This window comes from Camarhynchus parvulus, chromosome 4 (genome assembly GCF_901933205.1).
Source record: "Camarhynchus parvulus chromosome 4, STF_HiC, whole genome shotgun sequence".
NCBI lineage: Eukaryota > Metazoa > Chordata > Aves > Passeriformes > Thraupidae > Camarhynchus > Camarhynchus parvulus.
Window position 1 is genome coordinate 56,040,260 of NC_044574.1, and position 11,726 is coordinate 56,051,985.

Below are 11,726 nucleotides of genomic sequence, written 5' to 3' on the forward strand. Positions count from 1 at the left end.
CTAACTAAAGACTGTTCAGGTTTATAGTACAAGAAAGTTGGGAAAAAAACCCAACAAAACAACAAACCCAACCAATTCTGTGTTGCTTGGATAGCCTGTGGGGCAGACTGTTCTTCCCTGGGAATTCACTAAGCTCAAATTTGTTTCAAGGCTAAATCAGAATTTTGGAGCTTCAGGCTGTTTTCATACCTGCTGTTCAGTCTGTGTCTGTTTCTAGCAATTGTACATCCCCTTATCTTTGTACCAACTGAGTCAATTGTGCAGGTCTTGGAAAGAGGCTGGAAGTGCTGCTCGCTCTCCTGTGCAAAGACTGTGGGAGCTGAGACTTTCAGAGGTTGAATCATCTCTTTTATTCAGATGGGTTTGTAATCTACAAACTTCCTTACCAAGCTTTACTTCAAATTTAAGAGTAACTGGTTTTTATTTAGGTAATTCAACTTAGGTTTTATGGGAGGTCTTCTGAGTAAAAGAAAAGGTCATCATTTACAGGCACTAAAGGTGACAGAGCTAAATTGCTCTGCTTTACACCAGTGAAAGAGCAAAAGGCAATAGATAAGAAATCTTTCTCCTGTGAGAGTGGTCAAGAAGGATCAGAGGTTTCTCAAAGAGACTGAGAAATCTCCATTCTTGGGCTATTCAAACCCCATGTGAACCTGGTCCCAGACAGTCTGTTGTAGATAACCTAAGCGAAATAGGTGTCTTGGAACAAGATTATCTCTAGAGGTCTCTTCCAGCTCAGTCCTCTGCTGTTTGGAGCAGGCTCTAACCATTCCCTCTGTAAGCATCCATGTGAGGTTAAAAGCTCATTGTTTTGCTACAGTTAAAGAAAAGTTTTTTGTTCAGCAGTGCAAAAATGCTGTCTTTTTTGTAGAAACAACTAACAATCAATTTCATGTTTTGGGGTATAAAATGTGAGGAATTCTAGGCTTTATAGTATTATTTGTAAAAATAGGCTGATTTGGTAAGATTCTGTGCCTGCATGAAAAAGCCCATTAAGCACTGTTGTGATTTGCCACAGCCTGATTCATGACACATTTAACTGGTCTTCAGTTTTAAACATGCATGTTTTCAGTATCTTCTTCAGTGACAGTCCTGTTAAAATATGTGCTTAAAAGCAGGTGCAACACTTGATTTGATAAAAGTGGCTTTTTATATGCATGACTTAAATGGCAACCTCTACTAAAACCATACCAGCAAAGCTTTCTGTGGTGTTGATGCCTTTTTAACCTGAAAATTCCCCTCATAGACTTAAAATTTCCTTAATACTGCCTTGCAGTTTGCTTAACTTGATCTATCACTGGGCTTTAACTCCAGAGTTTAAAATAGGAGATGGGTCTTTTGCTTCACTTGCAACATGTATAGGTATTAGAGATAGTTTAAATTGTTTATGAGTGCTGGCAGGAGATGGTGTGTTGTAACAATGATTTTTGTTCTGAAGAGGATGAGTTGAGGAGCCTTAGTTTAGTTTCCAGAAGCATCAAGTATACACAAGTTTGCTGTGGTGTTGAATTTAAAATGCACTGGAATTCCAATAACCTCAAAATAGAAGCCACTCTGTCATCTGCTGTGTGCCACTATTACTGGATGAGTACAACAGTGATGTTCCCATATCCTATAGATTTCCTTCTGTTCTGCCAGGGTTTGAGAACAGTACAAGCAGAGAAATGAATGCTTTTCAGAGTTTGCAATGGTGTGCCTACTGCATGTGATGCTGAGTGCAAGTCAGGGGTCTTTGTGTTGTTTTAAAATAACTGAGGAAGGACGGGGTGATACTTGTACATCTCTAATGCTTCTCCGAGTGAGGTAGGGTGGAAGTTAAGATTTGTGTTTTTAACAGACTTGGTAAAATAATGCAATCAAGAAGTGTAAATAATTAATTGAATATGCTTTCTGTTAAGGGACTAAGCTATTTGTAAGAATGTTAGTGTTGAGGGTTGAATGTGATTCTTGGCTTGGCAAGAGAAAGCACTTAGCTTTACAGAACACAGAGCAGGGCTGTCCATTTCTACATCAATGCCTCTTGCTATGAGCTCTGCTTTGGCAGATAACTTTTAATTAACAATGTTAATTGTAATTAATATAAACAATGTCTGACCATGGCAGGGTTGAGTTAAAGCTGTTCTGGCAGCATTGGCACACAATTATCTATTTCTTTTAGTTCATGTTGTGACTTCATTGAATCCTTAAGGCTGGAAAAGACCTCCAGGATCAAGCACAACCTTTGACCAAAGACGACAGCACTGAGTGCCATATTCAGTTGTTTCTCAAAACACTCCACCACTCCCTGGGCAGCCCATTCCAGTGCCCAATCACCCTTTCAGTGAAAAAATTCTTCCTGATTTCCAACCTGAACCTCCCCTGGCCCAGCTTCAGACCATTTCCTCTCATCCTGCTGCTGGTTGTCTTGGAGAAGATACCAACCCCCACCTTTGAACAAGCTCCTTTCAGGCAGTTGTAGAGAGTGATAAGGTGTCCCTGAGCCTTCTGTTCTCCAGGTTAACCAACCCCAGCCCCGTGAGCTTCTCTTGTTGTTCTCTAGACCCTTTCCCAGGTCCATTGCCCTTCTCTGAATTCACTCTGTTGTGGTTCTTTCCAAAATCTCTCTGTCTTCAAAACGTTATTTTTAAGCTTGTTGCCTCTGGTATTAAATTGCTATGTTAAAGCTGAGTATTTGGGAACATTTTTTAGTAGCCAGCTGCCAGATAATACATGATGTCAAAAGTGCTCTTCAGCTACTTAGCTTTTAGAAATCAATAGACTGCTTTTTTTGGGAAATAGATGAGCTTTACTTTTCTTAGGAAAGCAGCAAAAAGCTGTCACAAACCTTGCTATAAACAGTGTGAGAGGTATGTGTACACAGCCAAGTCATCATGATTTCCAAAAAAACCCCTTGTGGAATGATTTATAAACACTTTTAAGAGGAACTCAGGACATGCAGAATTTTATTTGAAATAAACGGGAGTTAATATCTTCAGAAAAATGTAATTCCTAATTGGGAGTAACTTCTGTATTGACTCCAAATTATAAACAAAGTGTGTATGCAAGGAAGCTGACTTTATGGCATGAGAGAGGTGGAACCAAATGCATGTTAGGCAGGAGTAAGAGGAGAAAACTGGAACCAGCTGAGCATATTTACTGCTGTTTTGTTTGTTATAGCTACCTCATTCTGTTATTAATAGTTTTCAAGGTATCTGGTCTGATGTTTCCAGTGCCACAGATGTTGGGAGAAAACAGGAAGCTGTTGAAGGCCTGGACTTGTGCAGAAGTTCCCTACAAAAGCAAACTGCAGAAAGCATCATGCTGTGCTTCAAAGGGTGTGATCTGGATTGATTTTCTGAAGGTTGACATTAAGTGTTTGTAGATCCATAAGATAAGACAGAAAGTGAAACTGGATCCCAGCTGTTGCAGCTGGTCCATGTATTCCTAGGGCCTGTGTAACAAAACTCACAACCCACAAGGACTGGGAGTTGGAGGAGCTGGAAGAATGGTTCAAATGAAGTTTAGAATTACAAAATTTCCCTGTAAGCAGGACCATTACACTTTTTTCACTAAATGCAACAATGACAGTTGTATTTAATGGGGTATGAAGGTATGTGTCTCTATAGGATAACTTCTATTTTACTGGTCTTTTGCTTCAGTGATATTTGAATTTTGTGATGGATACAGAAGTGTCTGGCATTGGCTGGAATGAATTATCCTTTTAGCTTTCTCAATTACCTATTGGTTTTTGATACAGAAGATCAAGTGTCTTTTGAGCTGATTATTAAAAAACAAGGCATGGAGAAAATTGATAAATGCCACTTTGTTTTTCTTAATCCATGATTGCAAAGTTGGTATTTACCATTAAATTGCATCATAAGGTAGAACATGGAATAATGCTAAGGTGGAAAGAAAACTTTGCAGGCATTTTTAGATCTGATATTACCCACAATCTTTAAGTCAGTAATGATTGAGAAGCCTGTTTATGTTACGAAGACTTGTTTAGCAGTTTGTGCCAGGCACAGGAGAAGATGTCAGAGGTTGTGTCTTTCAACATTTTGTGGACAATAAAATAACCAGAGCTTGCCTGAAGTGATACAACAAAGCAGTCAGGAATTTGCTCCTTCTGTCAAGTAACTCTTCCCAAGCTGCTTTTATGGAACATGCTTGTATTTCCACACCTTGCTTTAGAAGATAAAGTCAGTATCTTGCACATCAGCCCTCTTCTGGGATTAAAGTGGGAGAGTTAAGGACTCGGGGAGCCAGGGCTCACTGGTGCCGAGTGTGTGAGCAGCTGCCTGCTCTGAGTAACAGAAAATAAGCAGGGCTTGTGTTAACAAACCAAACACATGCAGGTGCTCCAGAATTCATGGTGCCATGGGTGATGGATTTCAAGGGGATGGAAAGGACTCTTAGGATTACAGGGAGACTATATATATATATATATTTATATATATTTATATATATATTTGAGATATCAAAAAAAGCAACTTGGGAAATGAGACCTGTGTACTGCTTAATGTGATGTACTCTCCCAGGAACATTTCTCATTTTAGGAAGCTGTATGAATATACAAGTTTGTCATCTGTAGTTCTAGATTGATTTTGAGGCTGTAAAATTCACAAACACAATTTAATCCAGGTCCAGCTCTTAATCAGTTTCTATTGGTTTAAGTTCCCTTGCATAAAATTCAACTAATTGAATGCCCAGGAAAACCAACAGTTCTGCCTACAGTTATTTGCTCATTAAATGTACTACTCAGTGGCCAGGGTTTTGTTGTCTCCTTTTTGGGCTGATATTTTAGCCCTGCTGTACTGTAAAGAATACAAAGTCAGGTTCCAGTAGTTCTAGCAGAGGACTTGTAGCAAGGCCTGCTTCATTCTGGGCTGCAGTGCAGATGTTACCATGGTGACTTCTTAAATACCAAAGTACTGTGTGTGTGATGCCTATTGACTTTTGCCTTTTTTGTTTTATATATTCTCTGTATTTTTTACACATATATTTGTGACTCTGTAGTCTATATATTTTTTAATTTATGTTTTTTTCCCCAGGACCCCCCCAAATCCCTCCAGGAACCCCTGACCCACCTCATGTGGTCACCAATTGTTTTAGTGCTGTGATGAGGGTCCCCAGGATGAGGTGAGAGATGAGAATTGACTCCAAGTTCTCAGATTTATTATATTATGACATATTATATTAAAAGGAAAGGTATACTAAGACTATACTAAAGAAAGAGAAAGGAGATATCAGAAGGCTAGAAAAGAATGCTAATAAAAACTTGTGACTGATCAGTAAGTCTGACACAGCTGGCTGGGATTGGTCATTAAGTTAAAACAATTCTCATGGAACCAATCAAAGATGCACCCGTTGCTAAGCAACCTCCAAACCACACTCCAAGCAATCAGATAATTATTGTTTACATTTTGTTTCTGAGGCTTCTCAGGAGAAAAATCCTGGCAAAGGGATTATTCATAAAATATCATGGTGACACCCTCAATCCCCCCAAGATGCTTCGACCACAAATTGCAATATTTATAAAAAGTTTGACAAAGCGACATTGGGGTAGAATCTTTGGGAATTTGGGGGTCGCAGGGTGGGATTTAGGGATCCCAGTGGCGTTGGGGGAACAGGGATCCCATTTTTGTTCCCCTTGACCTTGACAAACTTGATCATGCTGGAGAAATAGTTCTGGTTGGCCTCAACCACTTTCTTCCCAGCTGCCTGTAGGTTCACAGTCTCCAACCCCTGCAGGGGGGTGAAGGCCATGCTTGGGGCCATCCCTGAGCTGTGGTCCTGGATTGTGGATGACACTCTGCTTCTGCAGGGCCCTCTGCAGGCCTTTCCTGATCCGGGCCTTGGTGGCCTCATGGACCAGGGTCTGGTGCATGCGGCCACCACTGGCCTTGCCCAGGTGGCCCAGACTGAGCCCGAGTTCCTCCTGGTAGGCGTCCTCCTCCATCTCCCCAGAGCTCATCCTGTTGGCCTGTTTGCGGATCTCCGTCAGCCCCAAGCGCTCCTCCATCTTCCGCTACCACTGGCCCTTCCCCTTCTCCCTCAGCCCATCCAGTGGCGCTGGCAGTGGCTGCACCGGGGCAGGCTCCTGCCACTTGTCCAACTTGCACTCAATCCCCTCCCTCAGCTTGTACCCTGCCTTCCCGTCCTGCTCTCATGGCAGCTGTCCCCCCAGCTGCCAGCACGCACTTGGCCGCCACGAGCTGTGCCGCTCTCCTCAAATCCAGCGGCAGGGCCTGGGCGATGTCGCTGTGGTGGATGAAGCCGGTGTGGGGCAGGATGGAGGTGGAGGAGAAGCCGCCAGCGGGAGGATGTTGCAGGCAGGCAGCTTGGACAGTGGGGTCAGGCCCCCTGCCACCCCCTGATCTTGGCAGCCATGGGAGCCCTGAGGATGAGGGAGAGGTTGGGAGTGATGAAGGACATGTGGGACTCCATGTATTCGTAGATGCACAGCTTGGCCCAGCTCAGCGCTGGCGCCGTGTCACACACGTCCTCCATCCTGCCCAGCTCCTCCTCTGACAGCTGCTGCCCCCCTTGCCACCACGCTGACCACCATGATGGTGGTGCTGGTCAAGATCTGCTGCACGTTCTCCTTCTTGCATTTATCCAGGGAATTCTCCAATTCCTTGACAGTTCAAGTGTAATCCAGGGTGTTGGGCACCAGCAACTCTAGCTCCAGGGACTGTTTGGAATATTTGTCTGGGCTATGTGCGGATGAAATTATTTCTGTTGCATATTCAGGCCAGAAAAAGTAATGCCTTGGTTCTCTAACACTAAAAATATTGTTGGAAGGCTTTTGATTTTCCTGCAGTTTTGGTGACACTAGGAAGGCACAGCCTTCCTGAACAGCCTGCCACATGTTCCCTCCTTGAACCTGTTACTTTACCCCAAAGTTCAGGCTTGTATAGACCTTTGTGTGTTTCAGGAGCCAAGGTCTCTGGGCTCTGCAGCAAACCTGCTGCCCGAAGTTAGTAGAGACTTTGACTCTTTTCAAAGATGTTAACGCCCACACCTTCACCCATCAAATTGTTTGTAAAGACATTAGCTTTCCTCTCACTTGACTGCATCACCCCTTGTGCTCCTAATTGGTGTTTTTTGACAAGTATGCTAATTTACTAAACTTGTAAAACTGTGTTGTACCCCTGTGAGGGGGGGAATTCTGTGGACATTTCTCCATAATTGCCTCTGGAGGCCTTCAATGAAGACCGGCTTCTATATTGCCTCCTTCCTACGCTAACATACCTTGAAGTGTGCGTTGTTTCATTTCTAGGTTGTCGAAGGCATCAGGTGCAGAAACTTTCCCATGAGAGATCTGGGAGACTCTTGCTTCTGTCCATTTGAGATACAGGCTTTGAGATCTATGACAGCTGGGCATCTTACTGAAGGCTGGTGGAATTAGGAGCTAAATGAGCTTTTGGAAAGTTAATTCATTAATAACACATTTTTTGAGTAGTTAATGCAAGTGAATTGAATAGTATGTGTAAGGGTGGCATGACTGGCCCTTAACTAAAATAGCAGTGGGGAAAGGCAGTATTTATAGCCATGATCTGAGGGTTTCATTGTCCAATTGCCTCTGTATCCCAAATTATTCCTTGAAGACCTTCTGAAGACAGCTGTTGAGGGAAGGATGAATGTTTCTGGACCTGTGCTATGCAAGAGTTTCAAAGGCTGCCTCAGCTGACTTCCAGTTAGTTCTCACTGTGGTCTCAAGCAGACTTGGCACAGGATATGGGTGGCTGATGGGAAAAGGCAGCACATCTGTCTTTTGCTGACTTTAACCCTTGAAGCTGTTTGTTTTTGGTGGAATATGAGACCCTTGGCACATCAAGTCTGTGTTTGCTTTCCCAGAACACAGGGAAGCTGGCTCTCTGGCAATTGTTATGGTTTCATTAACATCTGAGATTTTTATGGGGCAGAACATTTTGTGCCGCTTTTGCTGCCACTTGATATCCTGGTGATGAGACTGAAAAAACCCTGATCTGTTTGTGTGTACACATGTCCTGTCCTAAATGGGGATTTGCAAGGATTATTTCCTTCAATATGGAAACTGGCTACTAAGAAACACCTATCAAAAGGGGCACTGCTGTAAATGTTCCCACACACCCTCTCAAATGCTCTACCCATGCAGCTCTCTGGGGGTTCTCTCTAAAGTAGGCAGAGCTGGTGTTGGAATAACACCCAGGCTTCTCCCTGGTCCTTCAAGAGGATTCACTGTAGTCTCTCTCCTAAACAGAGGTCAGACCAAGTGAAACCACAAAAGGATTATTCATGATACCTGCCAGGACAGAGCAGAAGAAGAGAACAGAGGAGACAAAAGGCCACAAAATCCCCTCGCATGAACTTGTCAGACCCATGAATGAAACAGCTCAGCCTCCTGACACTTCTCTGCCCAAGTGTAATGTTTTCAGTTGTTCCGGCTTCCTGGAATAGCTGCATGACACAGTGACCATAGAGATGACCCCTGTCTGGATTCCCAGAGGGCCCATAAAAATGCAGACCTAGTGGGAGATGGTTTATAGGACTTTTGGCTGGTGAGCTCATCAGGTGAAGAGCTGGAGGACTGGAGGTGGCTGCCACGCACTGTTTGCTGGTCGTTCTCCCATCCTCCAACTTTTACCTGAAGATTTCCACATCAGATGTCATAGGAGCACTCTAAAGCTCAGAGCTTTTTTTTGACTGTGCTAATGCAAAGTTGCTTGACCACTGTATGCTGTGTATTGAAAACTGCTGTATACCAGGTCAGGGACTTGTTTTCTGGCTTGAGTTTCAGATCTGTTTGCTTGCAAGTGATACAAATTCTGAAAAAAAGAATATGAACTGATGCATAGTGCCTTTCAGGTACAGATACCTTCTTACTGTAGGTAACAGCAGGTTATAGAAGGGGATTTAAGGCTTGGGTATTTCAGGTTACATAACCAGCTCTAGGTTAAATGTCTTATGCATGTTTTGGCAAAAAAAAAATCAAGCATTGCTGGTCCTTTTGTTAATTAGTATCTGAGTTCTCTATACCAGTTCTGTGTATGTTATTTCAAGTGTAAGTTCACAGATAGGGTTTGTTTGCATTCATTCTCATGCTTGCTCTGCATCATAATTTTCCTACAGTTATAGGAATGAACTTGTTTGAACATTTCTAGTTGAGTGTAAAAAAATATTTTCCCATGAGTATCATCTTTTTGGCAAACAGTTATGTGAAAAGGAACTGATGTGGAAACTGTTCTATGCGCTTGGGAAGATTTTACTTTGAAATCCCTTCATAATGCAGAAAAAAAAATCAGTATCAGTTGTGACACAGAAGGTCTGTGGAAATAGAAACTTCACCCAGCTGTCTGGGGTACTGATAAACAGCACTATATTTTCCAAGATTTTTGGGAGTGAAAGGGAGGTTTAGGGCCATCTTTTTCAACAATATCTGAGGAAACCTCGTGACCTATTTGAACAACAAGGATGTGCTTCTTGGTTTTGTATGGGCCAATCACATAATTTTTTTGATAATTAAGTAACGGGGAAAATTTGATGCTTGTTTCCTGGGATGGAAAGAGTTCTGCCAGGTGCAATTGTTTTATGCTAATTTTACTAATGTAAGCACTGTCTTAATGACACTGTCATTGTGTGATACTTACTGTGACTGCAGCTGAGCTCTGGTGTGCTTCTGGTTTTGGTTTGTCAGGTACCATCCTTCTGAGGGAAAGCTGCATTTTGTCTGGGATCCTGACTGCAGTTTCCCCTGCTTTGTTTTTGATCTGAGGTCTGTAGGAGGTCAGTGGGGGGATGATGGCTGGGAACAAATGAAAGTGTGCCAGCACAGAAAGCTGCAGTGCTGTAATGGAGCATCTGTTGCTGTGATGTGTGAATGCCTGGCATTCTGGGAGCTGGGACACAGATTGTTGCTAGCTCCTTCCCAAGGTTATTTCGGAAGTGCACAGAGCAGCTGGTGAGATCTGGGGCAGGTTTAACTCTCTCATGGCTTCCAAGTGCATGCTGCATTAAAAATTAAGCACACATCAAGAAGCAGTTTTTCTCAGCATAATATTTTTTTTTCCTCTGTAACTTATGTTTGACCTCAACACTAAATCCCTTGGTCACCATCTGAATGAATGACATAGTGTGAGACATAGAAAATCAGAAAGTAGAAAACTGCAAGAAGTTTTGATGGGGTTGGGTGATTGTTTTTGAAAGGGGAATGTTGAGCAGAACTGAACAAAATAATGAGATGTTTATTGGGAGATAACATTATAGCCAGACCTTAACTGTCCTGGAAACAACCTGTAGGATGCAAGGAGAAAAGCTTTCATCAGCCATCACTATGCTATCCAACTATATAATTGAGGGTACAGCTTGCCATTCTTCCTACAAAATGTTTACTCCACAACTGCACACTGTCTGGTAATAAAATGTAGACTACAACATCTTTTTCCCTAACATTTGATCTGAACTTTTTAGCTGTTTGGTAGACAGACTTGGTATACTAAAATATTAATAGGCAGGAGAAAGTATCATTCATATGGGAAACAAAGTGCCATTGCTGTTTAATAGGCTGTTAGACCTATCCTGTTCCTCTAATTTAGATGTGGTTGTAGGATTAGTTGTTGAAGCTACAGTGTGAAGTCATGGAGCCAGATTGAGTGAGCCAAGTGAAATACAAAAATCAATAGTGACAGCATTTTTCATGGCCTCTTAAGACTTTATACTTAGCACCTTTGAAACTTGAAATTTCCTGTTTTAGTGGCATGTTTTTATTCAGGTAGAGAAAAATGGATGAGTGTGGTGAGTCACTATGGACATTTGCTATGCTTAACAAAGTTTCTCATGGATGTTCCCCCTTTGTTGCACTTTCAAATGGCTTGAGATGATCATTATGTCATAAAAAAAATCTACGGAGATGAGCAAATCAAGGTGTCTAGGTGTATACAGAAGCTAAGAGTCACTGCATAAAAGAGGTGAGGCAATCTTTCAGTGCTGGGTGCTTTTTATTAGTCGCTTATTACACAGCATTTTCTCATTTTCTGCTGCCCAGTTTGCTTGGAGGCACAATTGCAATATGCCATCTAATCCACAAAAGGCTGTTCATGCTGTTCATTCTTTAATGTTGAATATGATCTTATTTGCAATGTGGTTTTTTTTTTTTAATCCTTAGCTAAGTTTCCTGTCTTCTGATAGTATCTGTCTGAACTGTTGCTTGAGGGAAGGGGAAGCATCTTGGCTGGTAATTACTCTACAGTAACCAAAACTGATTTTCCCTGTAGGTGTTACATACACACAATGCTGGCCACAGCAGAGCTCAGCTTCCCCATGATCAGGTCCTGTAGGCATTCCTGTATCTGATGGAAGTTCTTACATCCCACTGTTCTCCATTTCCCTGGTGTCTCCACTGAGATCTGTGCTGACTGATAAGCATGACAATAGTGTGGTGCTGCAAATGCTTTTGCAGTAGAACTGTTTATTTTTCACTTTTTCTGTGTCTAGGAGAGAAAGTTCCTTTCAGTACTGTATATGGAAACGTCATATGTTCATTTTATGCCAAGGGCTTATTCTCTCCTAGGTCCTCTTGTTTGACTTGAGACATGAGAACTGCATCCCCACATGGGGAATAAGTTTAAAGGACAAACCAAGTTGTTCAGTCAGTGCAGGCTATGGTTTCTAAAATAAACTGAAACATGGTGATGGTTCTCTGGTGGTTGATGGATCTTTGTTCACTGCATTTAATTTTTTTTTTTGCTTTTTGTTTTTTGCTGCTT

At 42.2% G+C, this 11,726-nt stretch overlaps 1 pseudogene; it reads right to left on the reverse strand.

Moving 5' to 3' along the window:
* Positions 1 to 5,511: 5,511 nt before the first annotated feature.
* On the reverse strand, positions 5,512 to 6,850 carry LOC115903697 (annotated as a pseudogene).
* Between the last annotated feature and the right edge of the window lie 4,876 nt (positions 6,851 to 11,726).